The sequence below is a fragment of the Protomyctophum bolini genome (assembly GCF_963924005.1).
Source record: "Protomyctophum bolini genome assembly, chromosome: 1".
Lineage (NCBI taxonomy): Eukaryota > Metazoa > Chordata > Actinopteri > Myctophiformes > Myctophidae > Protomyctophum > Protomyctophum bolini.
In genome coordinates this window covers 43,231,753-43,246,385 of record NC_137862.1, presented here as the reverse complement: position 1 = coordinate 43,246,385, position 14,633 = coordinate 43,231,753, and positions in this window count along the sequence as shown.

Here is a 14,633-nt window from a genome sequence, read left to right as displayed (position 1 = left end):
CTAAAACCCACTGTACTGCCTCTTGTCCTCCTCAGCTCTAAAACCCACTGTACTGCCTCTTGTCCTCGTTGGCTCTCGGACAACACAGCGATCTCTGCTTTGGGGCAACGCAGCGAGACAGGATTGCATGCCTTTAGCTTTGGGAGCAATGCAGTGAGACAGGATTACATGTAGGGGTGCACACTGCTCGATTATGAAATAATAAGCGATATCCGTTCTCCGATTTAATCGGAGATCGGATCATATCTGCGGATACATATATCTGCCGATACTGATTCTGACCGATTCAGATAGAGAACCATAATGGAAACAAGCCTAGAAGGCCTAAAGCCTGTTAATAAAGTATTCAATCAATCAATAACGTATTGCAACACTATTTTCCAAGTGTCTGCTTTCACAACTGAATGATAGGAGTACACAAATTAAATGTCGGAAGTTTTTGTTATGCTTTTGCTGGTGAAAACCGATTAAATCTGTATTCTTTTGAGACCGTTACGATACCGATATGGCATTTTTATGGCCGATATGACCAATTCCGATTATGCCACCGAATTGTGCATCCCCAATTACATGTCTTTAGCTTGGAAGCGATGCAGTGAGACAGGATTTCATGTCTTTAGCTTGGGAGCAACACAGTGAGACAGGATTTCGTGTCTTTAGCTTGGGAGCAACACAGTGAGACAGGATTTCATGTCTTTAGCTTGGGAGCAACACAGTGAGACAGGATTTCATGTCTTTAGCTTGGGAGCAACACAGTGAGACAGGATTTCATGTCTTTATCTTGGGAGCAACACAGTGAGACAGGATTTCATGTCACCACACAGTTGTTACATTTCACGGCGGTGCTGTCTGTTTGGAACCTGCGTTTAGATAGATATGATGACGGCCCTGGCATAGTTTTGTAAAGTTTTTGTATTCCAGACTTTCTAATAATGTGAGCAGAGTGAGAGATTGATCTATTCTAAACTAAGGTGTGTGTGTGTGTGTGTGTGTGTGTGTGTGTGTGTGTGTGTATGCGTGCGTGCGTGCCCGCTCGCCCACTCTGTCAGGGAACGGTCATACATGTGTCTTATGTGGCTCTATCAAAATGGCCACCAGTCTTCCACAACTACAACAACTACTGAATGTTTATAATACCGTATGCAGATTTTTTTCCAGGTGTACAAAACGTGTGAATAAAAACTAAAGTTAACTTTTCTGCATTTTTATTTGTTTGTTTCATTTCACTTTGCCGTGATGAGACATTAACTCTTTTGGAACTGTGTTTACCACTACAATACATAGGTTCTTATAGCTTGCTTATGATTATTGATGAGAATGTCTAACATCTCTCTGACAGTAGAATATCTGTACAATTAAACTACGAGTATACACTATAGAGTGCTATGTCTACATAAAATGCTATCAACATTTAGAAAGCCTGTTTTTAATTACATTTGTATTAGTGGTGGAAATCCATCCAGGGGCCTAACATGTATAATGCTGTGATTGGATATACCAAACAACTCGCCCCCCCCCCCCCCCCGAAAAATGTGTTAATTTAGTTAACAATTAATGAAGTATTTCCCTCCCTCTCCTTGCTGAAATCTGAAATTATCTTGTATACAGATTTATTCTATTATAGTCGTCGATCTCTGTACTCTGTAAAAGCAACAAAGAATAACATGAGACATAGAGACAGTGACTGCTTTCTTTCAGTGCTGCATGTGTAAACAATCCACTTAGTTTTATTTAACACATTTCTTCCATGTAGCCCATATGTTTTGTATAATTGCATCATTTTATATAATCACCAACATGAAATATGTTTGTTATTTACAGCCAGTGGGGCGAGATAGAAAATGGGCGACCTGTTACCCTGTAATTATGTATAGACTACTGTCTGAGTTTCAAATATGAAAACAATACATGTAAAAAGAGTTAGTTGGATGAGGGCTGAAAAAGGCAACCAAAGATTTAAATAATGCATTTTATCTTGCAAGGAAATTCAAATGTACTGTTTCAAAAATAAAATAAAATAGTGGCTATTAAGAAAAAAAAAAGTAATTGTAATATTCCTACTCCTGGCTTTTACTTAGTTGGGACAAACCCTTATGAAACCTTCAATTGACACAAACAAAGAAAACAATTCAAAATGTATATCAAGTATTCAGTATTCTCCAATGCTTTTAGCAACAACACCACACTTTGTATAAATATGAGGCTAGTATAAGGCTACCTTTCTGTCACAATGTAAATTCCCCTGTCAAATGGTACGTTCCAATTACCTTTATAACTCCGCTGTCAAATGGTACGCTCCAATTACCTTCCCCTCCCTATAAGGAGCCCTGGATGTCATGCTTTACTCTTTTAGAAGGATCAGACCTGAATAGATTATTCACAGGTTTGCGTGTCGGAGCCTCTATTTATTGTAGGCCTATTTTATTTTTTTGTATTTTTTTTTTGTATTTTTTTATTTACACTCTATAGAAGGATCAGACCAAAAATGGGAAGTAAAGTAAGTATGTGTTGAGCAATGATCTTGATCAATTCAATGATGGCTGTGTACCATTTGTAATTGAAAATGAAATAGGCCTATCTAATGAAATGTGCAAGATGTGAACACCAACTCTCTGAATACAAACGGCTAGTATTTAGCATTCAAAATATTTGGTGCTCACCATGAGGCTGCTAGCAAAACGAAATGGTGATTTATTTTATAGCCTACCTCAACATAAGAGTCCTTGAGTATGTGATTTAGACCTTATGACTTAAAAAAAAAAAGCATTACATAAGCCTACTACTACTGCGTGTGTGTGTGTGTGTGTGTGTGTGTGTGTGTGTGTGTGTGTGTGTGTGTGTGTGTGTGTGTGTGCGCATGTGTGGCTGATTTTGTCGACTAGTACGAGTGTAGGCCTACGACTACCTTTTTTCACTGACGAATATCTGGTGTCGCTGTGAGCTTGTAGATCTGCTTTTTTGTCACACAGCCGATATAAATCAGGCATTTCGACGACATCACGGCCCGACAAAAAATACATTTTGGTCGTCTGTGCGTGTGTGCGCACGTGCGCACATGGGTGCCGTTGCCGTGCATCCCCAAAAAATTTGGCATTCTGTCAACTCTTGAGAGAATATCATTTTCACTCAGACAGGCATTTCTTTCCTAATCTCTTCTTTTCCCTGGAATGTCGTCTTAAAAGAGTTGGTTTCTGCTTTCGCTTGCATTTGTTCTCGCCAGCGGGGCACACACACACACACACACACACACACACACACACAGTCAGTCAGATACCCACGCCGCTGTGGAGGTGACCTAATAGCGACTGTGATATATCTGTGTGTAACGTTACCAAACACGGGCAGCTATCGCTGAACAGATCGCCGGTAGCGTTACGCGATAAGACAATAATACCATCCGTCTCTGTCTCTGAGGCCTCGGCAAGCCTTCAGAGTTCAGCCACGAACAATGGCAGCTCTGTCTGTCATGAGCTCTGCAGGGGAACCATGAAGTGTCCTGTCCTGTGTGTGTGTGTGTGTGTGTGTGTGCGTGTGTGTGTGTGTGTGTGTGTATATATTATATATATATATTTGTGTGTGTGTGTGTGTGTGTGTGTGTGTGTGTGTGTGTGTGTGTGTGTGTGTGTGTGTGTGTGTGTGTTGGTTTTGACAGCAAATTTTGATTTTAATCATAGTGATTAGTTGAATAGTTTTCATTTCGTTTTAGACACCTGGAATGCTTTAGTGTGAGTCTAGTTTTTGTCGACTAAATAGCGTAAGATTTTAGTGCAACCAAGTGTAAAATGACTCTTGTCCACTATAGTCTAGTTTTTATTTGTTGATGAAATTATCAATATATTTAATCTCAGTTTTAGTCATCATAGCTTAGTTTTCGATGAACAGTTTTGTCATATAGTTTTAGTTGACAAAATCAACACTTTTTTATTTAGTTTCAGTCACATTTAAATATAGTATGAATAGTAGGCCTACTACGTACAAGTAGTTTTCGTCAGTGAAGAAAAGTAGTTTTCGTCATAGTTTTAATCTGCGAAATTAACACTGTGTGTGTGTATATAGGCTATGCAGCTATATTGATCTAATTTAGATTAATAATTTGGCATATTATTATTTTATGATCCTTGATGACTATTTCTATGTATGTGATATTATGTTCTTGTTTACTGTAAATCGCTCTGGATTAAGAGCGTCTGCTAAATGCCTACATTGTAAATTGTATAGGTGCCAAGTTTCTTCCAATCTCATTTGCCTATACCCGATCCAACTTCCCTTCATCAGTCCCACCAGTAGCTCTCCATGTATGGGGGAGGTGTGTGGAGGTGGAGGGGTGGAAGGGGTGGAGGCAGATAGATAAGGCATGAACATACAAGAGTTATGCAAAACACCGTCTCTCCACAATGGCTTTATAGTTTTACCACCGACCGCACTGACATGATATGTTGGTGGTGTAGTTGGGAAGGTTTTATGGCATATTTATTATTTATCTCTCCAGTGCGAGTCAGGGTAGGTTTGTCAGGACACGTAGTATATGACAGCTAATGATAACCATTACCGTAAAACATTCCACTGGAATACTTTTTTTGGGAGAGAGAGAGAAATCATGTGGGTATAACTATAATATTAGTATGTTTTCCTATTGGCATCAGAGTCATTCATTTTATTCTCTGCGTCCTATAATAAACCTTACAGCACTTTGACTATAAGTGAGGCCACTTCTTTGTCTTTTTAAGACACCTTTTAGGCATCATAGTAATGCCATTTTCTTTTCTTTTCTTTTTTTCCCCCCAGATTTTAAAAGTACTTTGTCTTCTAATCCATTTTTGATTCCCTGAATTAATTCCATCGCAGTATTTGTTTGGTATTCACTCGATTTGTTCCTTTTATTTGATCTATATAATGTATAGTGTGATTACAAGCTTTAGGAGAAATCCAATATGTGTGTGATGATGTGTGTCTGGATGAGAGCCCAGCCTCTGAGAGTAGGGTGACCAGAACATTCAAACTGTTCATTTGAGGGACAGAAGTGTCGCTTGTGTGGGACCGGGGGGGACGGGGTTAGCAACATATTACTTACTTACTTATGCCTGACACCCTTTCCAGGGTATAGGCCGTCGTATTACTTAGGTTTGTGGCGCTCTTTAACACTATCCTACGTCACGCTATTAAATGCCTTGATGTCATATTCGACCTTAGGCCTAATGTTGCCTATATCATTTTGTTATTAAGCCCCTCTGGAGTCTCACATCTTGTTTTAAAATGCTAATTTTGGTCATAGATGGTATATGGCCGACTGGTAGTGTATAGCCTATAGGGGATATTAGGGGATATTATTTTAACAGGCTTAAAAACACAACTTGCAGGAAAAGAGACAATGAGAGACTTTACAACAACTATTAGAGGACTAACTTTGAACACTGCTGCCTGCCAGTCACAATGTGGGACAGCATCTCAATTTGAACACTGCTGCCTGCCAGTCACAATGTGGGACAGGGTCTCAATTTGAACACTGCTGCCTGCCAGTCACAATGTGGGGACAGGGTCTCAATTTGAACACTGCTGCCTGCCAGTCACAATGTGGGACAGGGTCTCAATTTGAACACTGCTGCCTGCCAGTCACAATGTGGGACAGCGTCTCAATTTGAACACTGCTGACTGCCAGTCACAATGTGGGACAGACAGGGTTTCAATTTGTGGGACGCCTGAGAAGTCTTGTAAATGAGGGACTCTCCCACACAAAGGGGTCACCCTACCTGAGAGGAGAATCAATGCGACTCTTTCATGGTGTTGCTCTTACAGTCGGTTGTGAGAATAACACCTTTTATTTTAGCTTTATTAAATTGTAATTAAATCATTATTAAATAATTGATGTAATCATTATGCATCGTGTTGCTCTTATGGTTATAGGGAATAACACCTTTTATTTTAGCTTTCCTTTGTAGAATAATTTTCTCACCTCCGGTTTGGTTTTATTGAATGACATTTTCAATACAGACATTATGACATGACATATGACATGTTATTAATGGCCTGTTCAATACAGACATTATGACATGTTATTAATGGCATGTTCAATACAGACATGACGTGACATATGACATGTTATTAATGACATGTTCAATACAGACATGACGTGACATATGACATGTTATTAATGACATGTTCAATACAGACATTATGACATATGACATGTTATTAATGACATGTTCAATACAGACATTATGACATATGACATGTTATTAATGACATGTTCAGTACAGACATTATGACATGAATGTAATATTTTAGTAATATTTTGGGCATCTTAATAGCCCAGTAGCCCATGCTCAGTGGGACACACCTAGGCCTGTCAAAAAAAATCGATTCGAGTTAGAATCGCGATTCTAATGCCGTCCGATTCATTTTTTTTTTTTTTTTTTTTTTTTTTTTTTTACAAATGTACCTGTGCATGCAATGCATTATGGCCTGGGTTTCTGCATAGTGCATTTACTACCAGCTAAGCTAAGCCTGCCAATTGTATTTATTTTACACCTGTTTTAATACTAATGTATTGTTCTGGTATTGAGTGAGAAGAGATTTTGTAACTTTTGTACTGGTTCAAATTTGTGCAAGCTAAATACATGAGACATGTTCTTACTCTTGGATTTAACCTTTGTGTGTTTAAATCATTCAGTTGATAAAACCTTTACAATTATACAAGCTTTTTACTAATTGCACTCTGCTTTCATGCCAGAAGACTGGAGTAGATCATGCTAAAATTCTATTTAATTGTTTTTAATAAAATAAAATAAACTGCTTTAGAATCGAAAAAAATCTTTTTTGAATCGAGAATCGGAAAAATCGAAAAGATCGTTTTTGAATCGAATCGTCACCCCAAGAATCGGAATCGAATCGAATCGTGGGACACCTAAAGATTCGCAGCCCTACACACCGGTCTTCCAGGAAATGAGAAGGCATTCCGGGAGGAGCTGTGATTGGCCCTGGTCCATATCGGGCCCTTCTCAAGGGACCCTTTATCTTCTTGCTCCATCCAGGAGACACGACCCCGGGGGACGGTATCGAGGGGGGGGGGGGGGACGCGGGGGGGACGCGCCGCCGCTCGGCGAAGAATGGAGCAGGAAACAAAGAGTCCCTTTCTTAAAGGGCTGCCCGTCCGTCCCGTCGCTCTGTTACCATATAAGCAGCTGTTAGCTCGCTCGCCGCGCCGTTTTATCAAGACTTAATTTTGTGGTGAAAGCACGTCACCTTGTTGCCAGATGCACTGTGTGTGTGTGTGTGTGTGTGTGTGTGTGTGTGTGTGTGTGTGTGTGTGTGTGTGTGTGTGTGTGTGTGTGTGTGTGTGTGTGTGTGTGTGTGTGTGTGTGTGTGTGTGTGTGTGTGCACGCATTGCCAGATGCACGGCCCAGTGAGGCAGGGCAGATTCCTTCATACTGCCGCCACCCTATCATTCCCCCCAAAGCCCCCCACTACCCCCCCCCCCCCTCCCCCGGTCGCGTTCCGCTTGGTCCGATAACGCCTGAGTCAGTATACCGCTGTTGATTTCGTCGACTTAACTTTTTTAAATTCACTGGCGAAGGCTAAATTAAAACGTAAGATATGGTGATTAAAACTGTCTGAGTCCACAGCCAAATGATAGTTAGGAACCAAATGGACCCCTTATGGGTAGGCTATGTAACTCAGACAGGGCTGGACTGAGACAAAAATTCGGCCCGGACATTCTCGCTGAATTTGACCCAGACTGGCCCACCACAACCAGCGTACACCACCATACTCTATACTGACTTTTCAGGTCAAGGCCCATACAAATACTTGAAATACAAGCCCTTAACAATTAACCACCACTTTTACAGTACAACGTAAGTGATACACAACCAACACACAACTAATTTAACATTTGGCCCAGACCGGCCCACCAGAGGGTCGGCCCACCCGGCATATGCCTGGGACGGCCAGTCCACCCCTGAACTCAGAGAGTGTACAAATGTATACATTTGTACACTCTCAGAGTTAAATTTACAGTAATTTTACAATATACATTGGGGTCCTAGAGATATAAATGCCATTAACTGGGGGTCTGTTGTAGACTAATATGCATGTCAAACGGGGGGCCCTTGAAATGAAAATGGTTGAGAATCACTGCTAGAGCCGTACAAACCTTCTGTTATGGGGGTCCTTGGCGTATATTTTCAAATGGGGGTCCGCGGGCTAATGTGGGTCATTTTGGGGGTCCTTGACAAGTTTGGGAAGCACTGCCCTATAGGGCATACATGGGCAACTGGCGGCCCCGGGGGCCACATGCCAATGTATTAAACACAATTAAGTAAAAGTAAAAAAAAAGTAAGTAAACACAAGTAAAATAAAATCATTTGAAATTAAATACAAATAAAAAATGTCAGGACACACACACACACAGACACACCACACACAGACACACACACACACACACACACGCATGCATGCATGGCTGCATGCAGTGCGGGTTATACCCTGACAGGCAGCGCAGCGGTTTCGGCTCAGTTAGCGAGACACAGGTGCACACAGTGACAGCACACACACACACACACACACACACACACACACACACACACACAGGGAAAGCAGGGCCACTCACACAAGCTCTCATTAACAAGGGGGAGCAGATATAGCTCTCTCTCTCTCTCTCTCTGCCGCTGATGTTCAACAACATTGCCCGTGTATGACGGAAAGGTCAAACCCTCGCGACGCATGATAATTAACCATAAACAGATGATTAAGTCACGATAATTAACCGTAAACAGATGATTAAGTCATTGGAGAAAAGAAAGGAAGAACCGGGCTCCGTTTTACTTCGAGCTTTTTCCTTTTTTTTCTTCTTTTTTGTCTTTGTCTTTGAGCATGTTGATCTGCTCAGTGAGTCAATGGCGTTGACATTCATTGTCAATGGCTTCCCTGCTTTGGCTGATCTGATAAGAAAAATAAGTTCTTTCCCCAAGAAAAACTACACAATTCATGTAACCTTTAATTCCTCACTTTTGTTAATAAATTATGTCTTTGCACAAGCTTCTGCTTACGGGTCTTTGCCCCTAGACACTAAGGATCGTAACACATAATCTCACTGTCTCTATGATTTATTTAATTTTCCCTTTTTAAGAACAATAATTCTGTCTCCTTTCAGTCCATCAAGGTCTTTCAGTCCATCAGGGTCTTTCTTGGAAGTTGGGAGTATAATCATTTTAAAGTGCATCCTCTTAATAACAGACAACACACACCAAAGTGATCCGTCGTTTCGACAAAAGGCAGCCATGGTTGTTTGTAAATTGTGACTAAACAACCTCTCTCTCTGTCCCTCCCTCTCTCTCTCTCTCTCTCTCTCTCTCTGCATGTCTGTGTCTCTCTCTCTCTCTCTCTCTCTCTCTGCATGTCTGTCTCTCTCTCTCTCTCTCTCTCTCTCTCTCTCTCTCTCTCTCTCTCTCTCTCTCTCTCTCTCTCTCTCTCTCCAGGCCAAAAGGGATATGTAAACATTGTTTGGTCATTCAATCCTCCACATTAGGGGTAGAGCTCTTGACAAGGAGCCTTGCATCCCGACACAATGCAGGTACATTCTTCTGTGTGGAGTCGAGGATGTGGGTATGCCCACACCGTGACACCCTATCTCTGCTCTGCTCTGCTCGCTTTCAGCCCCAAACAGCTCCACCGCAGTGGCCTCGAACCTCGGCTCACTTTTTCACCACAGTGGCCTGGGAGGCAGAGCGGGCCACGCTTAGTACAGCCCACAGATATACAGAGCACATCGGACGAGGGAAAGGTGATACGCCTGTTTATGCCAATTAATTCAAAACCGGCAAAATAGCACGAAGTGCTGGATCGTGTGACGGCATGTTCTCTTTAGTCTCAACTCCTCTGTGTGTGTGTGTGTGTGTGTGTGTGTGTGTGTGTGTGTGTGTGTGTGTGTGTGTGTGTGTGCGTGTGCGTGTGCGTTTCTCAGGGCTACAAGGTCATGTGGTTCTCAGCCTCTCCGCATATGAAATAAAGGCTGACTAATTAGTCAGCTGGTTATTGCCACTCCATGGTGTTTGTTGTGGCGCAGGAGGGAAGTGTTTCAGTGAAACACGTCCTCTGTGGTGTTTGTTTTGGCGCAGGAAGGAAGTGTTTCAGTGAAACACGTCCTCCGTGGAGCTGCAGTGATCGAAGGCCTCTTGGCTGTTTGTAGGGGTGTAACGATACATTTTAACAGCCATACGATACGTATCTCGATACATGGTTGACGATACGATACATGGACCATATTGAGTCGAAATTAAAATAGATTTTTCGATAGTTACTGCATTGTTACACCTCTACAAGTGTGCTTGTAGATCGGCTATTTTCAAATAGTTGAAATGTAGGGCTGAAGTGATTTTTTTGAAGTGATGTATTTTAATTGTAAACAAAATCGACAAAGTAACCAGGAACTAAAGTTTTCAAATAATTATATAGTGCAGTAAAAGTACAATATTTTCCCCTGAGATGCAGTAGCTTAGAAGTAAAAGTGTTGGAAATTGGAAATACTGAAGTACAGATACATCAACATTGTACTTAAGTACAGTAGGGATACTTAGTTCCTCTCCCCCGATGCGAGCGCGCGCGGGGGGGGGGTGTCATCAGGTAGGAAAGGTAATCTACGTCCCACTAGGAGCGGGGGGGAGGGGGGGAGCGAGCGACGACAGATTCTATATCTGAGCTGCTTTTGTTCCACGTCGTTTCTCAACGAACTGCAAATTGCTCAGATCTTCATCACAAAGCTCTCCCTCACTCCCTTAAGCGTCCAGATAAAGCGGGTCAGAGTGATGTGAATTGGTGAGAAACGGCGTCGGGGGTAAAGAGAGTTCCCTTCCTTCCTGACATCAAAGCCTGGGAGCTTTACCTCCGCCAGGACGGGGAAGGAGAACCAGGGATAGATGACAGACTGATGTGAGGACAGGCAGACCGATACGATGACCTGGTGAACACACCAACAGAACTCCCATGCAGCCATTCATTCATTCATTCATGCATTCATTCATTCATTCATCAAGCAGAATCTCGACGAAACCATGCACGATTCACCCGTTATCACTGTATTAAATATACGAAATCAACCGTCATCAGGACGTTGGAATATGGCCAATATGGCCATACTGGCATACTAGACATTGTGGTGTTTGGCTGTATTCCCCCGGACTGCACATAGCCTGGTCAAGGACTCCCCTGATGAACGTGTCATTTCCAACTCTATTGTCGGCGCATGGAAACTAGGGGCTACTAATATATACTATTCTCTGCCTATCGGGACGTAACTCGGACGGCGCTGAGTCGGGTCTGGTGGCGCGCCTCCGTCATTGACATCATTGACAAAAAAAGCAAACGCTCCCATAGTTTCTCTTCCGGATTTCCCAGTATGTTGATTATCACATACTGGGGGTATTTCTAAGGTGCTGATTACGAACCTTTTCTTGATTATCGGGTGATAACAGTTGAATGGGGTGATTTTTTTAAGGTTTAGTGGGACTATAGTGGAGAAGAGATTCAGTACAACTAAATGTCAGAGAGGGACTAGTGGAGAAGAGATCCAGTAGAACTAAATGTCAGAGAGGGACTAGTGGAGAAGAGATCCAGTAGAACTAAATGTCAGGGAGGGACTAGTGGAGAAGAGATCCAGTAGAACTAAATGTCAGGGAGGGACTAGTGGAGAAGAGATCCAGTAGAACTAAATGTCAGGGAGGGACTAGTGGAGAAGAGATCCAGTAGAACTAAATGTTATAGGGAGGGACTAGTGGAGAAGAGATCGAGACATCCAGTAGAACTTCATGTTAGGAGAGACTAGTGGAGAAGAGATCCAGTAGAACTAAAAGGTTTGGTTGCGCTCAGGGTGACACATTGTGAGCTTGTGAATCTATTTTCAGCCATGCAACCAAGTGCGAAATCAGGCATTCTTTTATTCAAAAGGCTATGACTAAATCTAAAATAGATCAAAGTTGGCTGTCAAAACTGAAATACACACACACACACACACACACACACACACACACACACACACACGCACTCACGCACACACACACACACGCACGCACGCGCGCACACACACACACACACACACACACACACACACACACACACACACACACACACACACACACACACACACACACACTGTAGTCGGTGGAAATTTCCTAACCCTAACCCTGTTCATGCGTAAGTTCATCAAGTCTCTTTGGTCATCGTAGTGGTCAGAACTCTCGTCGGCTGTTCCAGCTATAATGGGTTTGTCTGTGACAAATGAGGAGACTGGTTTAATTGGAGGGCTCTAGTCTAACCAATGAGGAGACTGGTTTAATTGGAGGGGCTCTAACCAATGAGGAGACTGGTTTAATTGGAGCGACTCTAGCCAATGAGGAGACTGGTTTAATTGGAGGGGCTCTAACCAATGAGGAGACTGGTTTAATTGGAGGGGCTCTAACCAATGAGGAGACTGGTTTAATTGGAGGGGCTCTAACCAATGAGGAGACTGGTTTAATTGGAGGGGCTATAACCAATGAGGAGACTGGTTTAATTGGAGGGGCTTTAACCAATGAGGAGACTGGTTTAATTGGAGGGGCTTTAACCAATGAGGAGACTGGTTTAATTGGAGGGGCTCGCCACCCAGCCATAATGTAACAGAATATAACCATCTGCCCAATAAAGTGCTGCTCTGTTTTTTTGTCTTCCCTGTAATGTTTTGCAACAAGCGTTTTACAGTGGGCCGGGGGAGCGCTCTGAGTTGGCCGGGGGGGGGGGGGGTAGTTCTCATCAGGGCCTGAAAAGGGTCTTTGTTTGGCCCTGAACACCTGGACAGAGTTATCTCACTGGTCCTCTATCTCTCTCTCTCTCTCTCTCTCCCCCCGTCTCTCCTTTCTTCCCACTGTGAGAGCGTACTGTACATTTAATTACATTACTGTACATTAAATTGCATTACTGTACATTGCATTAGCCTACGTGTGAAACTTCATGACAATATAATATGTGGCTCACGAAGGTTGACCAATGGATAGCGACGGTGTTTAAAAGGTTGACGTGTGTGTGTGTGTGTGTGTGTGTGTGTGTGTGTGTGTGTGTGTGTGTGTGTGTGTGTGTGTGTGTGTGTGTGTGTGTGTGTGTGTGTGTGTGTGTGTGTGTGTGTGTGTGTGTGTGTGTGTGTGTGTGTGTGTGTGTGCGCGTGCGTGTGTGCGTGCGTGCGTGCGTGCGTGCGGGTTGCCCTGCGCTGTTTCTCCTCTGTCTCTCCCTCACTTCATCTCGTAAACAGACTTTCTAATATTCTTTCCTACACACATTTGCACAAATGGACAATTCATTTTACTGTATTTTATTTATTTTGTATTTCAATGTCCAACCGTATCTTTACGGTACAACAACCTATAAACTGTGGTGGAAAGTAACTAAGTACATTGACTTAATGTACTTAATGTTAGTGTATTTTGAGGTATTTCTTCTTTACTTGAGCATTGTATGTATACTCCACTACATCTTGGATCCAAATATTGTACTTTTACTCCTATACATAATATTTGAACACTTTAGTTTTTAGTTACTTTGTAGATTATGATGCCCGAACCACTGGTTCGGATCCCAACCACAATCTGCTTAGGATGAAGATGGATGGATGTAAAGTATGACTATTATTATTACAAACATAGGCCATATGCGACGCATTGTGATGTCGTAGATCTGCTATTTTCAAACGGGTTTTATACATTTGAAAACTTGAAACGGGACATTCTGCCTAATGAGTACTGTTACTTTTGGTATACTTTAAGTACATTTTCATGCCAATACGTACATTTGTAACCTTTTCTGACCGAGGCTACGTTTTTAGATTTTTTTAAATTAAATTATTTTATGTCATGTGATAGCAGGGAATCATAACTTCAAATTGACACATCGGTCAATAATTGTATCGTAATAATTGCGACCATGAATCGACATTATTCAGTGTCTCCATGTCGCGGTTTCTCTTTAATCTGCCGTTTGACCAAAAACGGGTTTTCCCCCAACAAAGGAAATTATGCTGCAATTAGGCTAGTGATTTTAACTGGCTCTGAAGCCTGCTAATGGCCGAGGACTTGACCTTCATTAGCCCACTAAGACCTAGGGGACTTGACCTGCATTAGACCACTAAGACCTAGGGGACTTGACCTTCATTAGCCCACTAAGACCTAGGGGACTTGACCTGCATTAGACCACTAAGACCCATAGGGGGACTTGACCTGCATTAGCCCACTAAGACCTAGGGGACTTGACCTTCATTAGCCCACTAAGACCTAGGGGACTTGACCTGCATTAGCCCACTAAGACCTAGGGGACTTGACCTGCATTAGCCCACTAAGACCCATAGGGGGACTTGACCTGCATTAGCCCACTAAGACCCATAGGTGGACTTGACCTGCATTAGCCCACTAAGACTTACAAGCTTAGCCCCTGCTAAGCTTGCATTAGCCCACTAAGATCTACAAGCTCATAGCACTGCACTACAAGCTTGTAGATCTGCTATTTTTGTTTCAAAATCGTGAAATTGTGGCGCAAATCTTTGAATATATATTCTTTCCCAGCAAATGTTTTTATTTTGCCCAATTGTGTCCAAATGTGATGACCTCATCACATTTGTGATG